This window comes from Macaca fascicularis, chromosome 1 (assembly GCF_037993035.2).
Source record: "Macaca fascicularis isolate 582-1 chromosome 1, T2T-MFA8v1.1".
Lineage (NCBI taxonomy): Eukaryota > Metazoa > Chordata > Mammalia > Primates > Cercopithecidae > Macaca > Macaca fascicularis.
The window spans coordinates 35,603,114-35,629,866 of NC_088375.1; the positions used below are offsets into that span (position 1 = coordinate 35,603,114).

The 26,753-nt window shown below is 41.9% G+C and overlaps 1 long non-coding RNA gene across 2 annotated transcripts; it reads left to right on the forward strand.

Moving 5' to 3' along the window:
- Positions 1-3,133: 3,133 nt before the first annotated feature.
- LOC135967385 (uncharacterized) lies at positions 3,134-19,702 on the forward strand. Of its 2 annotated transcripts, XR_010581466.2 has the most exons (3): positions 3,134-3,313; positions 18,165-18,288; positions 19,004-19,702. It is a non-coding gene; the product is annotated as an uncharacterized lncRNA (long non-coding RNA). The 2 variants fall into 2 exon arrangements; XR_012427142.1 differs by lacking the exon at positions 3,134-3,313 and having other exon boundaries at positions 12,447-18,288.
- The last annotated feature ends 7,051 nt before the right edge of the window (positions 19,703-26,753 follow it).

The following is a 26,753-nucleotide window of genomic DNA, read 5'->3' on the forward strand; positions in this document are numbered from 1 at the left end:
GTTATCTCGTGTTTATTCATTAAACACAAATTGTGTACTACAAAAGCATTAGGTATCAACAGGATTAATAAAAGAAAACATCCTTCCTACTATCAAGAAAAACCTGGGGCCGGGCGCGGTGGCTCACGCCTGTAATCCCAGCACTTTGGGAGGCCGAGGCGGGCGGATCACAAGGTCAGGAGATCGAGACCACGGCGAAACCCCGTCTCTACTAAAAATACAAAAAATTAGCCGGGCGCGGTTGTGGGCGCCTGTAGTCCCAGCTACTCGGGAGGCTGAGGCAGGAGAATGGCGTGAACCCGGGAGGCGGAGCTTGCAGTGAGCCGAGATCGCGCCACTGCACTCCAGCCTGGGCGACAGAGCGAGACTCCGTCTCAAAAAAAAAAAAAAGAAAAAAGAAAAACCTGGAAAAGATAAGACAAAATTGTAAAATCATTTAAAAGTAATTATAATTAATAGTAATTTTCAAATGAACATTAAAAAAATTTTTTTAATTACAAAATCTGACACAGATATTTGCCAGTAAATGTACACATAGGGAGTAGCCCCTAAGCTGACTGGGATAACTGCAAACCAGGATCCCTGAGAAGGCATCGTGGAAAAGGTGGGATGAGAGAGGGCCTTGGAATAAAGTGAAAGGGATAAGAGGAGGTCAGGGCAGCCTAATTACAACACATGTCTAATTCAGGGCCCTTCCTGTGTCTCAGCAGTGACTTAAATAAACATGTGGAATGCAAATCTGGGAAGTACCACTGGGCTTTCAATTGTCATATTGGCACAGTACCATTTATTCAACAAATACTTGCACAGCACTACCATACAACGCTGGACAAGGCAAATGCTTAGTGCTGCCCTCATGTGTGTACAGTTCAGCTGGAGAGACAGGCCGGTAAGCATAATGATTCCAGAGCAGTGTGTTGTGTGGTAGGTAAAGCAGGAGATTTATGGGAGTTCACAGGAGAGAAGCCTAATCCAGAGCCAGGGTGGTAATGGAAGGCTTCCCTGGGGTAGAAATGTCCAATGGAAGGAAGGAAGAGTTAGGAGCAGAGGGAGAAAGAACATGTTTGAAGGCTGGGGAAGATAGGAAACAGCATATTTGAGGAACTGAAAGAAAGGCAGTAGGGCTGGCCCAGTGGTATTGGGGGTGTGCTGAACAGCATGGAGAGCACACAGTAGACTGGGGCCAACTCATGAGGAGTCTTGTAAATCATAACTGGGCTACCTAGACATCATCCTCTGGGCACTGGGGAACCACTGAAGGATTAAGAGCATGGTGGTTCCCTAATGAGATCTGCATTTTAGGAGGACCTGCCTATGCCAGGATCAGTGCTACCTTGGAGTAGTAGTAAACAAGCAAAGTCATAGGAATCAGTCTCTCTTTAATTGGACCTTTCCGGTTTCCTTCCTCCATCCCCATTCACCAGCTTCCCTTGAAACCTTTTCAAACTGAGGTCTGTTTTTAAGGTCTGCTTCCCATGCTGGATAGCAGAGGAAGCAGGAATAGCTTAAAAATGTGACTGTCACAAGCTGGACTGCCCTTCTCTGTGTCCCTTAAGGTCCTTGAAAAAGGCCATTTCTAGTAAAGTGCAGAAGGAAGCAGAGTCACACTGGATTGTGAGGGAGAGTGGTCCAAACCCCAGTCCCCAGGTTGGACGCCCTTGGCACTTGTCACCGTTTAAAGGCAGTGCCTATTGAATGTTCCCAACACAAAGAAGTGATGAATATCTGAGATGATGGAGATGCTGATTATCCTGATCTGATCACTGTACATTATATGTATTGCAATATTCCTATGTATCCTATAAATATACACAATTATTATGTGTCTGTTTAAAAAAATTAATTAAATAAAGGCAATGCAGAGGGGAAAACTACAGACAAATGTACGGATCAGTGCACAAAATTAATGTGGAATGTACAAAGAGGGGCTTTATCTTCCTAGGTAACTGCTGTTTTATTACTGCTATGACTGACTTACGGCTTTCGCTTTGCTCACACATCAAAATGTAAAACTCTTAATCAGGCCTCACGTCCTTATCTACATGGTAGCTGAGAAGCAGGTGATGGCAGTAAACTTTAATGACCAGAGGAAGTGTAATACTAATGCGGCCATTTAAACCTCCCAATTTAATTAAAGTCTAGTTCCACGCTTGCTGCTTGCCTGGAGAATAGTCAAAGGAGAACTTTTTTTTTTTTTTTTTTTTTTTTAAACCACTGACTCCACCCTCAGGCCAATCCCAAAGCAGCCTGCACTATATCCTCATTTCCTAAAATGGAAGCCGTGTGTATGGAGAACAGGCCTTGGAGGGACACAGGTTCCTCAATTCCGGCCTCTGTGACAGAGGGCTCTCCCGCCCAGTTTCCTTTCCTTCAGAGTGAGGAAGAGTCTGTGTGCAGGGGCTGGAGCCTCTGGACACAAAAATAGAATATTTGAGCGTTTGGATTTTCCTTTCCTGACAGTGAACTTACTCAGGAAGAGGCACTGAAACAAGATTTTTTTTCCTCTGTTTTTCAAAAAACACGTTTAATGGGAGGAAAAAAACTGTTGAGAGGAGACTTTTCAGCCCCGTCTTCTTTGGCCCCAAACAGGCTAAGGTGAAGCAGTCTTTTTCTTCCTTAATCGCCCTTTTTACTTGTAAACACATTGCCCCCCCCCCCAAGACTCCCCCCAGCATGCTTCTAGACGCCTTTGCAAGCCCCCCACCAAGTCTTCAAAGCACCACCATGTCTTTGATTATTGGGCTCATAACTGAGACTTCCCACACAGTGGTATGAAGAGACATATGATTCAAGCATCCTCATTCCAGAAATATTATTAGTCTCAGGAAAAAAAAATAGGGGCCTGCTCTATGTCTGTCACCTGAAATAAACTCCCTGTTCCTCTCCTACTGCTTCTCAGATACTCAATTCTAAAGATTATTCCAGCTTATTTTGCCACCCCCAAGGTTTCTAACCCCAGCCCCCCAGCTAGTGACTGAAGGAGAGAGAGGAAGAAAGGGACCCTCTGAAGTTGGCCACCTCAGGGTATGTGAAACACGTGCTTGTCACGTGGAGAAAAAATGTGCTGGGCTAACCTCTGAGACTCCCTAGAGAATCCAGAGTTTGTGTCTCTTTGCAGAGCTCAGAACAGCCTGTATGTTCTCCTCTCCCTGTTGTGTGCCTGGCGCTTCCCCAGTGAGATATCTCCTGCAAAAGCTTTTCCTGTAAGGGGTGGGGAGCTTTTGTTCTCTGGGAAATATGGTGAAGCTAATTAGGAGCATTGTCCTGTGAGGGGGGAAGGCGGAGGGCTTTCTGAGACCGTGGTTTCCCCCAGGTAAGTGAGGGCTGCTGAGATCTCTCTGTCCTGCTGGGTTAACAGTTTTAGGGGGAGATTGTGATGAAGCCCGATAACATAAAAATAGATATGTGAAGTATAATCTCTCTCTCCCTTCCTCCCTCTCTCTTTCTCTCTCTCTTTTTTGGCATTTGAGTTTCCAGTACTAACTCACTTCAGAAAAGGACGCTCCGACAATTTGGCTTTTAACTCCCACTGACTTGGTAGAGACTGGAGGTCACAGGACTAATGCCTTATTCTATTTCACTCTGAACATGCGGGTGTGCTGCTAAAGTGAAATTTCCAGCAACGATATAGATTTGGTTGTGAGCTGTTCTTGTAGAAGTAGTTCAACAACTCTTAGTTCTTGACTTCCAAAACAGGAGTAGCATATTTTATGGCATTTGTAAGATATAGCACCACAAAAGTCTTAAAATATATAAGCTATGATTGTCCCCATAGCAGCAAACCCAATTAGGAGCAAACGTGTTGAGGCAGCATTCTGTAAGGTGTATCACTTACCTGGTTTGCTCTCTCTGGATTTAAAAATCTTTATGTATCGAATTCTACAAATATTTATTGAGTACATGCTAGGTAGTATTCTGGGTGATTCAGATATATTCGTGGATGAAACAAACACAGATTCCTGCCCTTGTGGGGCTTATAGTCTAGCTGAGGAAGATAAAGAACAATAAGTAGGTTATATAATATATTGAAAGCTGATAAGGGCTTTGGGGGGAAAATATAGATAAAAATAAGGGCAACTGGGAAGAGTTGTGGTGAAGGAGGCAGGTTGCAATTCAATTAGGGTGGTTAGGGTAACCATGAGGTGGTCATTGAGGTGACAGTTGAAAAAGACTTGATGGAAGTGATGGAAAGCTGGGTGCAGTGGCTTGCACCCGTAATCCCAGCAACTCAGGAGACAGAGGTGAGATGGTCACTTGAGGCTAGAAGTTCAAGACCAGTCTGGGTAACAAGACCCTGTTTCTAATGAATGAATGAATGAAGTGATGGAGTTCGCCATGTAGACATCTATGGAGAAGAACTTTTCCAAAAGAGAGAAGAGCCAATGTAGATGACTTGAGAAGAAAATGTGCCTAGAACAACAAAGAGGCTGCTATGATTGGAGTAGGAGAGCATAGGAGGAGAGTGGAGAGAGGTGACAGACTCCAGCTCAGCAGAGCCCTGTGTGCCATGGTAAGGACTTTGCCTTTGACTCTGAGCAAAAGAGGGAACCATGGGAGATCTGAGCAAAAGAGGGAACCATGGGAGATTTTTGAGCAAAGGAATGAAGGGATCTCATTTAAATTTTTACAGAACCATACCAGCTGCCTTGTAGAAAATAGACTAGGACAGTGTATCAGCAAAAGTGATTAATCCTAGGTATGTAAACATATATATTTTTTTCTGGATATAATTTGAAAGTAGAGCCAACAAGATTTGCTGATAGATTAGATGTGGAATGCAAGAATAAGAGTTACATCAAGGACAACTGCAAAGCATTTGGCCTGAGCAACCGAGAGGAAGGAAAAAGCATCAGTGGAGAAAGGGAAGGGTGCACCAGGGTCACTTGGGGTGCATTTGATCCAAGTAACTTATCCATGGTTCTTATCCAAGTGTGTGGATCAGAATCACATGGGACGCCTTCACAATTATACTTGCCCAAGATCCTAAGAGATTCTTCTTTAGTAAGTCTGGAGTAGGCATCCAAAAATATATATTCAATGGAGAGCCGCTAAATTGTAAAATAATAGTTGGTAGAGTTCTGTGTTTAAAATTCTGGATTTTATAATGAAACAAGTGGAAGGAATTATAGATAACCCTCCCACTGTCTGGGATGAACTATATTTTAGGTCCTCCTTTCAAAATATCTTCCAAATAAACTATGCATAACTTACTAAACAGTTAAAGCTGAAGCATACAAAAATGAAGAATAATAGAAGAAAACTGCCAGGTTAATTTCCAGTCTTTTCCATTATGAAATTGGTAACATTCATAGCCATTTATGGGACAATTCTGTCCTGAGTATATTTAGGTTCCTTTGAAGCTAAGTTAGTATGGGATATCTAAACATCGAGCCATTCACCATCCCTCCAGCAGTGAGCAGAGAGGGAAAGGCAAACCTTCAGTGTAAAATACACAGGAAGAGAAAAAGAGTGTCTCCAGGAACATTTGGGGGAATAGTTAAAAAGGGGAATGATGGTGTCTCCAACCCAAGCATTACTTAGAAACATTCATCTGTTGGTGAAGATTACTGATCCCAGTTTCCAGACTTAAAAACCGAGACTCAAGGCTAACCGAGTTCTCCTTCTTATACCAAGTAACAATTCAATGGTAGGACCAAGCTTCAAAGTGACTAATCACTTTGGAGACCAGCTTTGCTGGTTCCCAGGCTGTCAGCCCTTGCTTGTCAAATTGGTTCCGCCAAAAGTTGGAATCCCTCGGTGAAAGGAAGGATTGCGTAATGAAGCAGCATTCCATGGGGACTTTCTATTCTGTCTGACTCCCAACCAGATCTTTCTTTCATGCTGGATCATTTTCTCAAACTATTTATTTCTGTGCGGTGGTGGTGGAAACATTGACGACAAAATGGCACCTTCTTACTCAATTTTGCTGCTCCCTGTGTGTCTGACTCACACCTGCTGACAGGAATGAGCCTCTCCGCTTCTTCCTTCCCCGGGGAGCTGGAGGTGGATTTTAACTTGCCCTTGCCCTCCCCACCATCCTCATGAAGACTGTCAGCTTAGCTCTGATTTTAAAACAACAAAAAAGAGAAAGAAACAAAGCAACTCCACAAACCTTTATTACTCAGCAGGTCACTAGAGGCGGAGAAAGAGCAGCTCAATTTTCCAGTCTCACATGGAGGCACCAATGCTGCCTGTGAAAGGCCAGCTTTGACTTGTAAAACAGCAGCTAAATTGTCCACAGAGGCTCTTATGCAAGCAGCAACAAGGGGCTCCCCTTTCCGTGTTCAACCTTCACACAGAAAATATTTTTTGCACTGGCAGGAACGTCTGTTTGAGGACATTTATTTGGGCAACATTTAGAATACTGGTCTTTTTGAAATCAAGTATTCACTTGACTTAAAAAATAATGCTCAGGTCCAATGAGAGTGTGGGACAAAGTAATGTAATGTGCCACTCTTATTGCCAATAGGCTGTGATTGTGAGTTGGTACTTTCTTTTCCCATTACTGACAATAGGCTGGTACTCATTTTTCATTTTCCCTTTCTGCCCCAGACTCTCTGGAGCACAGCTCTTTGCAAGACAGCTGTCCTAGGAGTAAAGGTTGTGTCACTATTTACAAAGAGTAAAGGTGTCTAGTTATATGTGGATTAAATCCCTGACTTATCTTCCTTAACACCTTGTTCTATGATACCAAGACAGAAACCATTTGGCGGAGAAGCACTGCCTGTGAAATCTGTTAGGAGTTAGCCGATCTTTAAAAATCACTTTCTTTGGAGGCAGGAGTTGGGTCATTTTTGGACCGTGTTAGAATATTTTACCTGTATATGCACACTTGTTAGATGGCCAGTGATTGTGCTTTTTTTTTTTTTTTTGCCTCTCTTCTGGGGTTGTTTTGGAATATTGGGAACGGGGCACAGTGAAGAGCACATTGCTCTGATTGATATTGTGTTTGTAGTTGTCTATCAAGGTCATTTCCCTAGACGCCAGCCTTTCTTTGTGGAGACAGAAATACTGTGTCGGTGTCTGTCTAACCCCTCAAGAGGTAGGAGGCCAATAAGGAAGACAAGCAGTAAAAAGAGTAGGATGCACATTTATTTATTTACATATATACATGGCAGGTTGGTGCTATAAATATGCCTGTTCCAGCTTTTCCTCCTACTCTGAAACTTCTCTTAAGTCACCTCAGTTCCCTCTTACATTGTGTCCTTGGAAACAAATCCAACGCTGTTATACAATACTATTCTGTTTCTTTCTCTCCCCTGACCAAACAAACTAAGCATCTAGAGGCACTACTTCTGTTATTAAAACTTGACTTTTTTTTGTTTGTTTGTTTTTGTTTTGTTTTGTTTTTTTTGAGACGGAGTCTCGCTCTGTCGCCCAGGCTGGAGTGCAGTGGCGCGATCTCGGCTCACTGCAAGCTCCGCCTCCTGGGTTTACGCCATTCTCCTGCCTCAGCCTCCCGAGTAGCTGGGACTACAGGCGCCCGCCACCGCGCCCGGCTAATTTTTTGTATTTTTAGTAGAGACGGGGTTTCACCGTGGTCTCGATCTCCTGACCTTGTGATCCGCCCGCCTCGGCCTCCCAAAGTGCTGGGATTACAGGCGTGAGCCAAAAACTTGACTTTTAAATCCCAAGCTTGTGAAGCTTGAACTTAAGGCCTGGCTTCTGTAACTCTGGAAGAGGAAAGCACCTGCAGAACTCAGCCCTCTCCTAAGGCAGGATGCGTGAGATTGCAGGTGTCTGTGACACTGGAAGAACCGAGGGCCCAGTCCTCTTAAATTACTGGAAAACAAGTTAAAACAGTTATCTTGATGTTTACTTGCTTTAAACAGTCACGTTTATGTAAAGAAGACATTACCTCAGTCTCAGTCATGACGCCTTCAGGAACCTTGAGGTGTCCTGTTTGATTCAGACCTCCTTCCTCAAGGGAATATAATTCCCTGAGTGCTTGGGTAGAAATAGAATGACCTCATTTTCAAAAAGCTCCGAGTGACCAGCAACCAAGGTGGTATAATTTTTATGCAAAGTGCTTAGTGTAATAGATTTAATGTTCACTTACTGGTTAATGTTAAGAATTTTGGTTTAAGACACAAATATTCATTTTATAAATAATGAGTAAATAACCGTATGGGGATAAATGATACAGTATCTGACTTTAGAAGTAATAACAGCAGGCTGGGCATGGTGGCTCAAGCCTATAATCTCAGCACTTTGGGAGACTGAGTGGTAGGATAGATTGAGCTCAGGAATTTGAGACCAGCCTGGGCAACATAGGGGGACCCTGTCTTTACTAAAAACATGCCAGTTCACCTAGCATGCACATTTTTGGGATATGGCAGGAAACTGGAGTACCTAGAGAAACTCAGGAAGACATGGGAGAGTATGCACACTCCACACAGACAGTCACCTGGTCTGAGAATCAATTATTTTTCTCATCAACATTGTAATGAATGATGTTGAATGAAACAATGTTGTTTGAGGACCAGCTATATTTGATTACCATGGCCTCACATGCCTTGAGGCAAAGAGAGAAGAAAAATATGAACTATGAGAGAAGGAGGTGTAGAAAAGCAGGAAACATTTAAAAGATATATTGACCCAAGCTACCCACCATCATGACATACATTTTTAGACAAGTTGCCTGTTTTGTGTGAGACTCAAGAGCCTGTCTGAGAAAGTACTTTAACTTCATCCACAGTAGGCAGAAACATAGACAACATGGAGATTGATAGAGAAGAGGAGGTACCCCAGAGGAAGCATTAGTAAGACTTTATCTTATTGAGACTAAGGACAGCTTTCTAGCAGAAAATCCAGAATCAGTTCATCAAGGCTGGATAGAAGGCTGGAGTGGGAAGGGAACAAAGGAGAGCTTGCTAAAAGATGACTGGGTCATGAGAGGCCACACATGCCACACCAGGAAATCAGAGCTCCATCCTGAAGGATTTACACTTTATAAAGATCATTCTGGGCCAGATGAAGTGGCTCATGCTTGTAATCCCGGCATTTTGGGAGGCCAAGGCACGAGGACCACTTGAGCCCAAGAGTTCAAGACCAGTCTGGGCAACATAACAAGACTCTGTCTCTACAAAAAAAAATTAAAAATTAGCCAAGTGTGATGTTGTGCACCTGTAGTTCCAGCTACTCGGGGGCTGACGTGGGAGGATTGTTTGAATCCGGGATGTCAAGGTTGCAGTAGGCCATGATCACACCACTGCACTTCAGCCTGGATGACAGAGCAAGACCCTATCTCAAGAAAAGATCACTCTGGCTGCAGGATGTAGAATGAATTAGGGAAGGGAAAACTGGAGGCAAGATCAGTTGGGAGATGCCTGTAGTAATTCTGGGTAGAGGAGATGGGGACTTGGTCTGGACAGTAGTAGTAAACATGGAAATAGTGGATGGATTCCAGGTATATTTAAGAGATATTGTCAAACTTGATTAGAAATGGGGTGGTGGCTCACACCTCTAATTCCAGCACTTTGGGAGGCCAAGGTGGAAGGATCACCTGAGGCCAGGAGTTTCAGACCAGCTGGGGCAACATAGCAAGAGACCTCATCTCCTAAAAAAAAAAAAATAAGAAAAAGAAAATTAGCTGGGGGTAGTGGCATACACCCATAGTCCCAGCTACTCTGGAGGCTGAGGTGGGAGGATCATGTGAGCCCAGGAGGTCACGGCTGCCGTGAGCGATGATTGTGCCACTGCACTCCACCCTAAGTGACAGAGAGACCCTATTTCAAAAAAAAAAAAAAAAAGGAATGGGGCACATATGAGGGAGAATAATTTAGGAAGGACACCCACATTTTAGGCTTAGGCAACTGGTTGTGTGGAAACCCAAGAGAAAGAGCAGGTTAGGAGGCAAAAGCAGGTGAATTTGGAGCAATTGAGTTTGAAGTGCCTATATGACAGCCCCAGCTTTTTTGGCACCAGGGACCGGTTTCATTGGTGGGGTGGAGGGATGGTTTCAGGATGAAACTGTTCTACCTCACATCATCACGCATTAGTTAGATTCTCATAAAGAGCATACAACCCTCGCATGTGCAGTTCACAATAGGGTGGGTGCTCCTGTGAGAATCTAATTTCCACACTACTCTGACAGAAGATGGAGCTCAGGCAGTAACGGGAGCTCATGGTGCTGCTCACCTTCTGCTGTGTGGCCCGGTTCCTAACAGGCCACAAACCGCAACCAGTCCAAGGCCCAGGGGTTGGGGGCCCCTGCTGTAGGATATCTAAGTGGAAATGTCCAGGAGGCAGGTTGATATGTACATATTTTAGGTATGTACATATTTGAGGTATATAAGCTCACAAGGGAGATCTAGGCCAGAATTATAAATATGGGAGTCATAGGCAAATAGATGGTAATCTAGGCCAAAGGAATAGATAATCCCACCCAGGGAAAGTGTGTAGATTGAGAAATGAAGATGCCCCAGTACAGAACACCAAGGGGAAAAGATGGCCAGGGGAAGAGGAGCACACAAGAAAAGCAGAGCCAGAGAGGTAGAAAGAAAATCCAGCCAAGCAAAGAGAGCAGCTCAAAAGAAACAGTAGTGTCAAACATTGAGAGGCGAAGAAATAAACGGAGTAAACAGTGTCCCTGGGATTTTGCAACAGGGAGTTTATCGGTGCCCTTGGTGATAGCAGATTGAGAGAAGTGTTGATGGCATAAGCTGAAATGCGGTGGGGTGAGGAGTGAGTGGGAGGTAGGAAAGTAGTGACGCCAAGTGTAGACAATTTCTGAAAACTGGTTGAAAAGGGGAAGAAAGAAAGAGCAGAGGCCATGGGAGGGCTTTTGTTTGTTTTGCATTTACTAAGCAGAGATTTGAACATTTTAAATATTGAAATAATGTCGTAGGAGAGGGAAACGTGGAGAAGGAAGAGAGGGAGAAATCAATAGGGCAAGATTCCTGAGAAAGTAAGAGTTTGAGATCCAAAGAACAGGCAGGGGCCTTAGCTGCAGAAAAGAGGAATGTTTCCATAGTCTGGTGGGAGGCCAGGCTTTAGCATGTGGTGGGAAGTTGAAGTGGTTATCATCGGGTGGCTTGTATTTTCCCTATTAGTGGGTGTTGAGTCATGAGAGTGATGGGGACATGATTGATGTTTGTGGGTGGGAGGGATGGTTGAAGATTTCTGAAGAGTGGAGAAGATGGGAGAATGCTGCTTTGGAGAAAGAAAGGGAACATGTTACAAGGGGCCCAGCTGGGTCTGGAGTAAAGTAGGAGGACTTCCTTCACTGTGACATAGACTTTTAGACAAATTCCTTGCTTTGTATGAGACCCAGAAGCTTGCCTGGGAAAGCACTTTATCCTGTTCCACGGCTAAGTTTGAAACATACGTAGACATATCAGCTCTTTGTTGGGACATAGCCTAAAAAGATTTCTTGAAATTAATATTAATTAATGATTCATTATAAGTGATATATTTACAGTAAATATGCAGACTCCACAAATCTCATTTTTTCCTTTTTTTTTTTTTTTTTTTTTGATGCAGAGTCTTGCTCTGTCACCCAGGCTGGAGTGTAGTGACACGACCTCAGCTCACTGCACCCTCCGCCTCCCAGGTTCAAGTGATTCTCCTGCCTCAGCCTCCTGAGTAGCTGGGACTACAGGTTCATGCCACCACGCCTGGCTAATTTTTTGTATTTTTAGTAGAGACGGGGTTTCACCGTGTTAGCCAGGATGGTCTCGATCTCCTGACCTCATGATCTGCTCGCCTCAGCCTCCCAAAGTGCTGGGATTACAGGCGGGAGCCACCGTGCCTGGCCTATCATTTTTTCTTTAGAATCTATAGTCACTATATCAGTATAACTAGTATAAGGAGGTAGAATTACTTGATAGTTAAAAGCACAGACTCTGGACGTGGTCACCCTGGGGGTTCAATCCCGGTTGGGCCACCTGCCATCCATGTAATCAAAAGCAAGGTAACTTTTTACCTGTAAAATGGTCATGATAAGAACACTTATCTCATAGGGTTGTTAAAGGAGGTAACATATTTGGTGTAATAATGTTTTTTGATATATTAACTTTTAAGTTATTAACTAATTCTCTTTCTGGAACTGTTCTTTGTGGTATATTCTTTGAAGGAAAATGGGGCAGAGCAGGGAGTGGAACTGGTGGGGGAAAAAAAAACCAAAAAGTATCTTCCTAATTTGACACCCCCTAAATCCATTAAGAAAAGGATGTCAGGGGATGTATTTTAAGCCAATAGCAAGGGAGGAATTGTCTCTGAGACAACTGATGGGCCCTGAAGAGTAGAAAAGACTCTCTCCTTTCTGGAGAGAAAAGAAAGAAGCTGAGAGAAGTGTGTGTGTGTGTGTCTGAGTCACTGGAGAGAAGTCCAGACTTAATCAGAACCAAGCCCGTAAGAATAAGGGACAGCTCAGCAAAGGGGATATTCTATTAGTTATCTATTGCTCTGTAACAATTTACCCCAAAACTTAGTAGTCAAAGAAAACAAACATTTATTATATCACAGTTTCAGGGGCAGGAGTCAAAAAGGGGCTTAACTGGGTGTTTGTGGCTCTGAGCCTCTCGTGAGATTGCAGTCAAGCCACTGGCTGGGTTGCAGTCATCTACAGGCTTGATTGGAGCTGTAGGACCTGCTTCAAGCTCATTTACATGGCTATTAGCAGGAGGCTTCAGTTTCTCACCACATGGGCCTCTCCGTAGGGACGTTCAAGACATAGTAACTGGCTTTCCTTATAGTGAGTGATCTAAGAGAGAGGAGAGGAAAGACAAGGAGAGAAAAGAGAAAGAGACCAAGATGAAAGCAACAGTATCTTTTATTACTTAATCTTAGATGTCATACCATCATTTCTGCCACATTCTTCTGTCTTATTATATAACCATCTCTGGTACAATATGGAAGGGGTTTGCATGAGAATGAGAATACTAGGAGATGGTGATCATTGGGAATTATTTCAGAGGCTGGCTATCACAGATATCATGATGGGTATTGTTGGAGCAGCCAGGCACAAGTGGGAGCAGTCTGCCTCACTTCCCTGAGCTTTGTTCGGCACCTGTGGCTCTCAACTTGCCTTTGGCATTAGTGGAGGGTGTCTCTTCTACAACAGACATCCTCTCATCACACAAGGACCTTCCAGCAGGAGTGATGGCAACCATGCTCTGAGACTTTGCTTGGTCCTGCTTACCCTATGTGCAGAGAGCCCCAAAGAAGAAAGCCTGGACTTATTGATGGGCCAGTGTACTAAGAAAACTCCCTTTCCAACTGGTGCAGTAGTTAAACATATCCCACCTGCGTAATCGCTAACTTTTACCAGGTGTTTATTTATCACATCCTCACTTTTTAGATGAAGGAATTGAGGCCCAGAGAGGTTGAGTAACTTGTAGCGGGTAATAACTAACATGCGGTGAAAACAAGATTTGAACCTGCTGAATCTTGTTGTAAATCTTAATCTCTATTCTACATCTATGTAGGGCACATGTATTTAGCATGAAGCCCAGCATTGGTAAGTGTTCAATAGATGTTATTATTATTATTAATTTTTCTCATTGGAACAAAAGGTAACCTTCCATTATAGATTCAAGAAGCTAAAGGATGGGTACAGTCATTTTGAAAGGTAAACATTATGTTTTTATTACTCTCTTTTGTTACTTTCATCAACAACTTGGACACTTTATTCATGTGTACAAATTGTCATTTTGATCCCTGTGATCACGTGCCCACCAATTGCCCAGCGGTGGATCTAGATTGATTGTGACTACTATTTGTTTTACTCCTTTTCATAAAGTTTTATTAACCCAAAGTCTTTCTTTCAGACATTACAGTCTGGTCTAAATCAGAAGCTGCCAGTTGTCCTCTTAACTCAACTGTAACCCATACCACTATCTTCCTTGAGGTGACTGAAAAGAGTATGGCTTCTGCTAGGTTTGAATTTGGTCTTCATACCAAACAAGCTGTGTGACTTAGGAAAGTTACCTAATGTTACTGAGCTGTTCTTTCATCCTTTGTAAAACTGGGTTGTTGGGAGGACTAAATGAGATAATTTACATAAAATATTTAGCACAGTGCTTATGACAGAGTAGGCTCATAGAGTTAAATGTCATTTTCCTTTTCTTCCTTCAGACAGGGTTTAATTGCTCCAGTCATTGTGGTCCCAATAACTTTGATTGTGCTAGCTTACCACACCTGAAATGTATCAGATGATATTTAAATGCATAAGAAAAGTGCCCAATGATATCTTTATTTATTTTGTATTTTGCGAAAAGTCAAACCTGTCTCCCTCAATATATTCCCTGAAGGCAGGGAATATTTCTGATTCATATATATATATATTTTTTCCTCTATAGTACCTAGCAAAGTGACTGGTAATAGTAGTATTTAATATGTATTTGCTGACCTAAATTAAAATCAGAGTATTTAGAACAGACTGAAATGAAAAGAAAACAGAAAATCCTTGCAGTGGAAGATGAAGTAAATGGCATTGGAGATAGGAGAAATTAATATTTCCACAAAACAAATCACATGCACCGTATAGATTTTCCTATTACATATCATTCAATACTCTCCATGAACATTTAAAAATTCAATTAAATGACATTTCAAATATTTAAAGAGATAATGATGACAGAAATAGACAGATTCATCTTTTTAAAAATATTTAATATTTTATTTCATGAGCTTAAGTGATATGAATACCTGGTACTGGATAAATTATACCATTAATCATATTAATGATTTAATTGGCTTCCCAGAGTAAGTATTTCAGTTCTATTGTTGCTTAAAGAGAGAATTATTAGAGAGGAAAAGGATTTACTTTAGAGGAAGGCAATTTATATTCTCTTTTCAACTACTAGAGGCAACAAGATAGGACACTTTAGATCCCTAATGGTGTGAGTGGGACAACAAGCCTGAGGCATTTTGCTTCCCTCGCTCTAGTGTCTAGTTACACCCAAATGACAAAATGTCAACCCTAGATCAACCCCAAACTCAATCATCTGATTTCTCCATGCGCCCCCCGCCAACTCTGTCACTTGGCAGTCTGTGGTTGCTGCCTACTGTTTGGGTGTGCAGTGCTGTGGCTTTTTAAATCTTTCTGCTCAGTGGTGCTGTTCTTCATTCAATGGTACATGTCTTGTCAGAGAAATGCCTAGTCCTGCACAGCTCCTGTGAGCTCTTGAATGGGAGTGAGGTTTGTCTTACAGCAGAGCCCCTTGATCCCCTTTCGGTGTTGTATGAATGTGTTGGATGACTTCTTCAAGGAGCTGTGTCAGGATGGGTTTGAAAACGGTTAGGCTTTACCAGAACCATCTTTCTTTTCCTTCAGGTTGTGTTGCTGGGTCAGGTCCCCTGTTCCAGTCTCTTCTCTCCCCTACAGTGATGATTTTTTTTCCTTTCAAGGGTCCTACTGTTTACCTCTGCAGTCTGGCTTCTATTCGTGGGGGCTGAAGGGTGAGAGGGGCTCAGGGAGTGGATAAAGATATTTCTCAGGCGCATTACTTAAACATACTTTTTTTCTAAGCGAAAGTTTATTCATTTGTTTTTAGGCAGAGTCAAAATGTTCCCATATCAAAACAACCACATCAAGGCAGCCACATCAAGATGTTCTTGGCATCAAAATGGCTGTGCCAAAGCTGTGTGTCAGCAAACTTGACTATGATAAAACAGCCTTTATCAAAATGGCTGTATCCTACATTGGCACAGGACTTGAAATGACAGGAATGGTTTCTAGAATGTCATTACTGTTTATAGTAACGTAAAAATGAAAAGTTGTGTTTCTTTCCACCACCAATGCTTCTGCTTTCAATTGGGAGCTAGATTTACCCACAGGGACCCCACAAAGATGATAAAGAGGTACCCACTCCTTACTCCTAATGATCAATGTCTTCTGCAAAAAAGAATTGGATACAATTTGACAAAGACAATCCTGCTTTCACCATGAAAATTGTGAAACTTCCATACTAATTTTATAATCATGTCTTTACACTTTGTTCTCATCACAGAGATCTTTTGGAATTATCTACTAACAATCAGCCAACACATTTATGTCAGCATTGAGGCAGCTCAGAGTCACATGTTCACTGACTACCACTGCATGTTCAATCACAAGCCTGGAAAAACCCATAATACACGATCATGCCCTGACCTGATGCCTCTTCAGGCACCCAATTAGGATGCAAAATCTTTCCTGAAAGGGTTGATGTGATAAACCCTTTCTAACCTGTATTTTCAGGCTAAGAAAGCTTATAGACTAGGGAGATTCTTGCTCTGGGTATACAATACGTAGTGGACATGCCTCTCTGTTCTAACTTAATTGCTGACCAACTCTTCCTTGACTTTCAAGGCACCACACTCTCTTGGCTTTATCCTGCCTCACTGTCTACTCCTTCTCAGTCCTTTTCTGTCTCCTATTTTTCTACCTGACCTCTATATGTTGGAGTGCCTCTGTGCTCAGTCTTGGGCCTTCTTCTCTAAGTATATCTCTCTCTTTAAGACAGCACATTCAATTCTGACACTTTAAATAGCATCTGTGTGCTGACTACTCCAAACATGTATTTCCAGCCCACATTAGTCCATTTGCACGCTGCTGATAAAGACATACCCGAGACTGGGCAATTTACAAAAGAAAGAGGTTTATTGGACTTACAGTTCCACATGGCTAGGGAGGCCTCACCATCATGGCAGAATGCAAGGAGGAACAAGTTGCATCTTACGTGGATGGTAGCAGGCAAAGAGAGAGAGCTTGTGAAGAGAAACTCCCATTTTAAAAACCATCAGATCTCATGAGATCCATTCACTATCACAAGAACAGTATGGGAAAGACCGAGCTCCGTGATTCAGTCATCTCCCACTGGGTCCCTCCCACAAAACGTGAGAATTATGAGAGCTACAAGATGAGATTTGGGTGGGGACACAGAGCCAAACCATATCACACACACTAACCATTCCCCATAAAACCAATATTTCTATTTGAAAGTCCAAGAGACATTTCAAACCTATAGGTTCATAATGGAACACTGACTCAAACCTGTTCTTCTTCTAGTCTTCTTCATCTTAGTGTCAAAATGAACTATATAGTCTCACAGGCCACATACATAGAAGTTATCCCTGATTTTGTTTTTCACATCCCACATATATAATCCACCAGCAAATATTACTATGGATCTACCTCCCAAATAGATCTTGACTATATCTTTTTTCTTCTCTTTCAAATGCCACAACCCTAGTCCAAGCCACCATCTTTTTCCAGGACTATTGCCTCTTTTCTTTTTTCAGTCAATTCAATGAATGCGTATGCAATCTTAACTGATTTCCCCCTCTCTTTTTGTTTTTTAGTTCTCAGCAGATCAAGCAAAGCTCAAGGAAGACATCTGAAACTACCCTATCAAGAGTACCTCCCTCCACCCACTACTTGTTTTTTTTTTTTTTTTTTTTTTTTTGAGACAGAGTCTCACTCTGTTGCCCAGGCTGGAGGTGCCCTGGCACAATCTCAGCTCACTTAATCTCTGCCTCCCAGGTTCAAGTGATTCTCCTGCCTTGGTCTCCCAAGCAGCTGGGACTACAGGCGCATGCCACTACGCCCGGCTAACTTTATTGTATTTTTACAATAAAGTTATATTGTAAGCTGAGGCGGGCCTGCCTCAGCCTCCCAAAGTGTTGGGATTACAGGCATGAGCTACCGCCCCCGACCTGTTCTTTATTAACTCACCGTGTTGACTTTCTTCATAGAACTTACCACTATATGTAACTTCCTATTTCCTTCCTATTGACCATGTTTCCCTCTAGAATATAAGCTCCACAAGAGCAGAGAGTTCAACTCTTTTCTTCTCCATTAGTCCTCAGGGTTTACCATAGTGCCTGACCCACAGTAGGCTCTTAACAAATATTTGCCGGAAGGAATGAATTCAGGTATTTGCAAAAGAGGGTATTTCTGGGATTCTAAAAGTTTAGGCACCATCAATATTTGCTGTTGTTCAGAAGTATTCCATTCAGATTGGCCACATATACACGTATAAAATACATGTATTATTTAAAAGGAATGAGCTGAGAATATTTTGAGGCCCAGTTCAGACATAATTCTTAAAAACTACTATTTTGATTGTCCCAACCTGAACACTGGGGTGACAATCTATGTTGCTTAGTATCACCTCATTTGGGCACCAATCATTAGCTATAACTAAAAGTGTTTTGTTTTGGTTTGTTTTGTTTAGAGATGGAGTCTTGCTCTGTCACCCAGGCTGCAGTGCAGCAGTGCCATCATAGCTTACTGCAGCCTCAACCTCCTGGGCTCAAGTGATCCTCCTGCCTCAGCCTCCCAAGTAGCTAGGACTACAGGTATGTGCCACCATGCTCAGCTGATTTTTATTTTTGTAGAGACAGGAGTCTCAACATGTTGCACAGGCTAGTTTCAAACTCCTGGGTTTAAGCAATTCTCCCACTTTGGCTTCCCAAAGTGCTAAGATTACAAGTATATGCCACTGTGCCTGGACTTAAAGTGTTAAGATCTTATGACAAAACAAAATATTTAGATGAGAAGAAATAATCACATGGATTAAAATGATCAATGTTGATTTTATTAAATAGTTAGCTGAAACATAAATATATACACACTCTAAATAGAAATGTAGTGGGAAATAGAAATTATGATTTTGCAAACTGGTACATGAGTTCTTTTTAGGTAAGTAATTGTCTTTATTTAGAATAATATATTGAGAGATGCCTAAGGGGTAGTAGGTGAGGCTCTGTATAGGTTGGGGGAAAAAACAATAGAAAGATCACAAAATCATATTCTGCAGAGCCAAGAGCAGAAAAAAAATCACAAAATCATTCTGTATAAGCAATTATTGGGAGGTATGGGAAGAAGAGAGAAGTGGTAAGGCAGGAGGCAGAGTGGGAGAGGAGGCTGAGCAAAATGTCAGGAAGCTTACATTTGGGTTGGTGGAAATAGAACAAGGAAATCAAGTTTTCAGTTTTAAATTGGCTGCTAAAGAGTATTGCATATTTGCCATGTAGCCTCCCTATATGGCAAACATTATCTTTGAATTGCCAGGAACAGTCTACCACACACAGCTGCCTCTCATGAATTTGGGATGGGAAATCAAAGAGGAGGAGCTGTAACCCATTCTTGGGTCAGTGCCAAAAGAAGATAAAGGAACAGCTGCAAGATACTGCAGAGTGAAGAATGGTAATTCAGCAGAAGCCAGAAATCAAACCCAGAGGTACCAAGAGAATGGGAAGCCCAGAAAAATCTCAGGGAGTTTGGGAGAGAATCGACTTCCCGTAAGACCTGGGATGAGGTTTCCAGGTGAGTTTATTAAACTGCAAGGTGGTATTTGACTTCACAAATAATCTAAGAGCCACTGACAATAGGATTCTGCTGACAAATATTAATCACTCCTCACCATAGTATCAGTGAAAACTCTCGTTAGAGATGATAGGTGCAACAGACAATGTCTATGTCCTCTCCCTGACAAATTCGTATGTCATCCCCCAATGCGATGGTATTAGATGGTAGTGTCTTTGGGAGTTAATTAGGTCATGAGGGTGGTGCCCTAATGAGTGGAATTAGTGCCCCTATAAAAAGAACCCCAGAAGCTTCCTTGCCCTCTTTCTGCCATGTGAGGATTCAATGAGAAGACAGTAGTCTGCAATCCAGAAGAGGACCCTCACCAGAATGCAACCTTGCCAGCATGCTGATGTAGGATTTCCAGCCTTCCAAACTGTGAGAAATAAATTTCTCATTTGTGTATAAGCCATCGAGTCTGTGGTGCTTTGTCATACCAGCCCCAAATGACTAAAACAATAGGTGGTGTGTGTTTTGATTTTGATCCTCTCCTTTGATCATTCTATCCTGCTTTATTTGTTTCTGTTTTCCCCTGTGGTTCCATACTCCAACGTAGACCATACTGGCCACAGTGATAGATCACTGTTTTTTATTATTTTTAGAGTTGGTTAGCCAGAACAATAAAAATTAAATTTATCAAATCTATGTAGTATGAGCAGGCTAGTGAAAACCAAAATTTAAATAATAGAAAAACCAAAAGTTTTCTGCAAAGAGCATATCCAATTCAGCTAAATCACTTATTCATTGAATTCAACAAATACTCTGCCAAATACTCTGCTAGGTTCTGGAACTTTGACTATGAAAAAACCCAGTTGTTCCTCTCCATGAGTTCACAGTTCAGTGGGGATACAAAAGCAAATACTTATGATACAATGTAGGAATACAATGTAGGAAGTGCAAAATATAAAAAGAATCATGGCTTTTATGAGATCACTGAAGAGAGAGGCACTTAGTGAAGTCTTTGGAAGAGATCAGAGTTAGGAGTGACTTTTTTTGTTTTTGTTTTTATTTTTTCTTGAGACAGGGTCTTGCTCTATTGCCCAGGCTGAAGTCCAGGCTGAAATAAAGTGGTGCAATCATAGCTCACTGTAACCCTGAACTCTCGGGCTCAAGCGATCCTCCTGTCTCATTCCTCGCAAAGCACTGGGATTACAGATGTGAGCCACCGTGCCCATCCAGGAATGGCCTTTTTAATAAGCTGACAGCTGAGTTGGATCTTTAAGGATATGAAGAATTAGTCAAGACAGATTCTTGATGGGAAGGAAACTGGATTGAGGTTAGATGTAGGAGAGGGAAATAGAAGCAGATGTGGCTTCCAGAAGGAACAGCATAGGCAAAGACATAGAAGGGGAAAAGTGCAAAGACTACATAGGAAACTACAAGTTTTGATTTGCTGGAAACAGTTATAAATGTGCTACAGAAAGGGGTAAAAGGTAGATGGTGGTGACTCTTGAGTATTATCTCTAAAACGTGTAGACCATCTTGTCTGTGATGTGGAAAGGCTAACGGGTTTTGAGGCAGAAAAGTGGAAGGGCAAGAGTAGAGTTTTAACTAAATTGCTTCAGTGTTTAGAGAGAGAACAGTTAGAAAGGGGTTGTAGTTGCACCTGTTGTTATATCTGTATTTAAGGTAGACAAAACAAAGGAAATTTGTTAGCAAATTGTTCTAGACCAGGTGAAAGACGAAGAGAGGCCTTTCTGAGGTGTGGATGGTGAAGATGGAGAAGTGGGAACAGGTCAAGCAATATTTAGGAAGTTAAACTCTCAGGGCATGGTAACCGATTAGATTTCAGAGATGAAGGAGAGACACTACCAAACAACTCTCTTTCAGATGACAAGTATGGATAATGGGGTCATGAGCTAAGATTGTGTCAACAGGAGGTAAAACTTTTTTAATGGAGAAGATGATAAATTTCATTCTAAACGTGAAGTTCTGGGTGCCTTTGGGACAGCCAGAATAAGCCAGAAAATACTAGAACTGAGGGGAGAGGTCTGAAAGTACAGCACCGGAATTCATCTCTGTACAGGTGGTAGTTGAAACATTGAAGATGCCTCGGATCACTTAAGGAACATCTGTAGAGTGATAGATAAGGGAGAGTCCAGGGAGAAGATGAGCCCACAAGGAAGGTAGAGAAGAAATAATCAGAGATGTATAAGAAAAGGAGAGTGGTGTATTAAAATAAAGAATGCAATTTAAGAAGGAAGTGATCAATTGTGTCAAATGATTACAACAGGTGTTGTAACATAGGGCTTAGAGGAAAATAAATATATTCACTTAGATGTCAATTTATTCACTTAGATGTCATTTTGAGAGCTGTTGTCATAGAGTTGTAAGGAGCTGAAGAATGAGTAGGGAGGCAACTCCCTTGAATATCAAAAGAGGATATTCAAACCAAACAAGGGCAGGACCAGAACAGAAAGTTACTGACTTGTCTCACATATAAATATAGATATACAAAAACTAAACACAATATTTGAAGTTCATTGAAAATACAGTATAATCAAGGGGTGTTAATCCCAGAAGTGAATGATACTTTATTTTTTGAAATCTATTAGTATAATTCACTATCATATCCAATTAATGGAGGAACTTAAATGATCACCTCAATAACTATAGGAAAACATTCTTTTTTTTTTGAGATGGAATCTCACTCTGTCGCCAGGCTGGAGTGCAGTAGCACGATCTTGGCTCACTTCAACCTCTGCCTCCCAGCTTCAAGTGATTCTCCAGCCTCATCCTCCCAGGTAGCTGGGATTACAGGTGCGCACCACCACACCTGGCTAATTTTTGTATTTTTAGTAGAGACAGGGTTTCACCATGTTGGCCAGGCTGGTCTTGATCCCCTGACCTTGTGATCCACCCGCCTTGGCCTCCCAAAGTGCTGGGATTACAGGTGTGAGCCACCATGCCTGGCCCTCATTTATTTTAAAATATTCTTCTTAGAAAACCAGAAATAGATCAGATCATCCTAAATATCAAAAACCTACAGCAAATATTGTACTTAATGGTGAAAAAGATGGAAACACTTTCTTCAAAGTCAAGAACAAGACATGATATTATATCCATTCCACATTGTTCTGGGGGTCCTAAACAATGCAGTAAGATAAGGAATAAAAGCATAGGAATTGAAAAGAAATAAATAAAATAATAATTATATGCAAATAACATAATTGTCTACAGAGGATATTCAAGACAATCTTTTGACATTTTATCAACATTTTTTTTTTTTTTTTTGGGACAGAGTCTCACTTTGACACCAGGCTGGAGTACAGTGGTGCAATCTCGGCTCACTGCAACCTCCGCCTCCCAGGTTCAAGCAATTCTCTTGCCTCAGCCTTCTGAGTAGCTGGGATTACAGGCACACACCACTACACCCAGCTAATTTTTGTATTTTTAGTAGAGACGGGGTTTCACCATGTTGGCCAGGATGGTCTCTATTTCTTGATCTTGTGATCCGCCCACCTTGGCCTTCCAAAGTACTGGGATTACAGGTGTGCTCCACTGTGCCCAGCCTATCAATACTTATAAGAGAGTTCTTCAGGACTGATGGACACAAAGTCAATGTTCAAGAATCAATAGTGTTTTCTGGCCTGGCACGGTGGCTCGCGCCTGTAATCCCAGTGCTTTGGAAGGCCAAGGCGGGCGGATCACTTGAGGTCAGGAGTTTGAGACCAGCCTGGCCAATATGGTGAAACCCCGTCTCTACTAAAAGCACAAAAATCAGCTGGGCGTGGTGGTGCACGCATGTAGTCCCAGCTACTCGGGAGGCTGGAGCAGGAGAATCACTTGAACCTGGGAGGCAGAGATTGCAGTGAGCTGAGATCACACCATTGCACTCCAGCTTGGGCATCGCAGAAAGACTCCATCTCAAAATAAAATAAAACAAAATAAAATAAAATATAGTGGGCCGGGCGCGGTGGCTCAAGCCTGTAATCCCAGCACTTTGGGAGGCCGAGACGGGTGGATCACGAGGTCAGGAGATCGAGACCATCCTGGCTAACACGGTGAAACCCCGTCTCTACTAAAAAATACAAAAAATTAGCCGGGCGCGGTGGTGGGCGCCTGTAGTCCCAGCTACTCGGGAGGCTGAGGCAGGAGAATGGCGTAAACCCGGGAGACGGAGCTTGCAGTGAGCTGAGATCCGGCCACTGCACTCCAGCCTGGGCGACAGAGCAAGACTCCGTCTCAAAAAAAAAAATAAATAAATAAATAAAATAAAATAAAATATAGTGCTTTTCTGTGTCAGCAATAACCAGTTAGAAAATATAATAAGAATATCTAAATTGTAGTCCCAACAAAAGCCATAATGTACCCAGAAATAGATTTAACAAAATATGTCTAAGACTTATATGGAAAAAAATTATGAGACTTTATCAATGAATACAAAATAGAAGAAATAAATAATGTTCTTGAAGGGAAACTCAATATTATAACCAGGTGATGCTCCCTAATTAATGTGTAAAGTTAACATTTTACAATCAGAATCTCAATGAGTGCTTTGTGGAATTTGACATTTGATTATAAAATGCCCATTGAAGAGTTCAGGGCCAAAAATAGGCAAAACGAATTTGAAAAAAGAAAATAAGAATGAGGAGGAATTAAGACGGTATGGTATTAGAGCATAAATAAATCTAAAGTTCAATGGAACAGAGAGCAACACATAGGAGAGCTTGGTATGTGATAGAACACACAAAGCAGCAGGAAATAGCTGGACTATTCAATAGGTGGTGCTAGGTCAATTAGTTACCATATAGAGAAAAATTAGATCTTTATTTCTCACTATATACATAAATACATATCAGGTGGATTAAACTTATCAATGTGAAAGGCAGAATAATAAAGATTTTGGAATATAGTAGAGGAGAATACATTGATAACTTTGGAGGAGGGAAGGCGATTTTAAGGCATGAAAAACTTACATCATAAATGAACATAAAGATGATAAATTAAAATTTCCTTCCCTCCCTCCCTTTCTTCGCTTCCTCCCTTCCTTCCTTCCTTCTTGTGAGACAGGGTCTCACTCTTCACTCTGTTGCCCAGGCTGAAGTACAGTGGTGCAATCTCAGCTCACTGTAACCTCCACTTTCCAGGCTGAAGCCATCCTCCCACCTCAGCTTCCCTAGTAGCTGGGACTACAAGCACATGCCACCACACCAGGCTAACCTTTTTGCATTTTTAATAGAAACAGGGTTTTGCCATGTTACCCAGGCTGGTCTTGAACTCCCGGGCTCAAGTGATCCGCCCACCTGCCTTGGCCTTTCACAGTGCTGAGATTACAGGCATGAACCACTGCACCCAGCCTAAAATAAATTCCTATGTGAGAAAAAATACCATAAACTATGTTAAAAGACCAAGAGAAAATGTTTACAATTCAAAAAACTTTCAAAAGATTAGAGTAAGGCATATATATGGGGAAAACCATTAAGGAAAAGACAAAAATGCAATGGAAAAAAAATTATTAAAGAATGTGAATTGGCCAGGCACAGTGGCTCATGCCTGTAATTCCAGCACTTTGAGAGGCCAAGGCAGGAGGATTACTTGAGGCCAGAAGTCTGAGACTAGCCAAGTCAACATAGTGAGACTCCATTTGTACAAAACATTAAAAATAGCCAGGCATGGTGCTGCACACCTGTAGTCCCAGCTACTTGGGAGGTTGAGGTGGGAGGATCACTTGAGCCCAGGAGTTTAAGGTTGTATGATTGAGCCACTGTACTCCAGCATAGGCAACAGAGCGAGACTCAGTCTCAAAAAAATTAAAAATAAATAAAAAGAATGTGAATAGGCAATTCAGAGAAGTAAAACTCAAATTCTCAAGCACATCAAAAGATGTTTAACCTCTCTTCTAAAGAGGAAAATTCAGAATTAATATTGGATTGCTTTTCATATACATAAGAATGGCAAAATCTAAAAATCTGATAATGCTAAATCTTGGCAAGAACGTGAAGAAAGAAACTTTTGTATCTTCTGATGGGAAAGTAAATTGGTACAACCACTATGAAAAGCAATTTTCCAATTATTTGTAGAGTTGAATATGTGTATTCCCTACACATAGCAATTCAATTTCTGAACATATGTCTAGAGAAATGCACACATACATAAGGAGAAGTGCCTTAAGGATGATCACTGCTTTATTGTTTGCAATAAAAAAGTTGGAAGCAACCATTTCTGTGGAATATGTAAACTAATGGGTGGACTATATGATACGCAACTATACAGCAGTTAAAATGAATGGAATAGAATCACAAGTATCAATGCAGATAAATCATGAAACAATACTAAGTGCAAAAGGTAAAGTCTAGGAGATATATATATATATATATATATATAAAAATTTTATAAAGACACAAAACAATTTTATCTCTTTTTTAAAAGATCTGAAGAAAACTAGCGACTGGGAGGTAAGGAAGTAGTGAAGATAGTGAGTATTATCTACCCTTTAGAAAAGTTTAGGTAGAGAAAGGAAGAAAGATTGGATGGTGGCTTGAGGAAGATGCTGGATTGGAAGCCACCTTTCCACAAAAATGTTGTGTATCCCAATACTCTTATTATGATAATTTTTTAAAAGAGGATTTTGCAGCCAGGCGCAGTGGCTCAAGCCTGTAATCCCAGCACTTTGGGAGGCCGAGACGGGTGGATCACAAGGTCAGGAGATCAAGACCATCCTGGCTAACACGGTGAAACCCCATCTCTACTAAAAAAATACAAAAAAAAAAAAAAACTAGCCGGGCGAGGTGGCGGGCACCTGTAGTCCCAGCTACTGGGGAGGCTGAGGCAGGAGAATGGCGTGAACCCGGGAGGCGGAGCTTGCAGTGAGCTGAGATTCGGCCACTGCATTCCAGCCTGGGCGACAGAGCGAGACTCCGTCTCAAAAAAAAAAAAAAGAAAAAGAGGATTTTGCTCTACTGCCAACAGTGGAGTGCAGTGGCACAGTCATAGCTCACTGTAGCCTCGAACTTCTGGGCTCAAGCCATCCTACTGGCCCAGCCTTCCAAGTAGATGGGATTACAGGCGTGAGCCAGCATGCCCAGCTATGACAATTTTTAAATACACAGAAAAGTTGAAAGAATTGTACAGTGAACACTCATTTACCCACCTCCTAGATTCCAAAAAGAGCACTTTGCTTTATTTGGTTTATTCTACATCTATCCATCCATCCATCAATCCAGCCTATTTTTTTAGATGCATTTCAAAGAAAGAGTTGTAGACATCAGTGCACTTCATCAGTCAGTAGCGTTTTGTTTTGTTTTTCTTGAGAGTCTCGCTCTGTCACCCAGGCTGGAGTGCAGTGGCATGATCTTGGCTTACTGCGACCACCGTCTCCTAGGTTCAAGTGATTCTCCTGCCTCAGCCTTCCTGAGTAGCTGGGATTACAGGTGCCCATCATCATGCCCAGCCATTTTGTATTTTTGGTAGAGATGGGGTTTCACTATGTTGGCCAGGCTGGTCTCGAACTCCT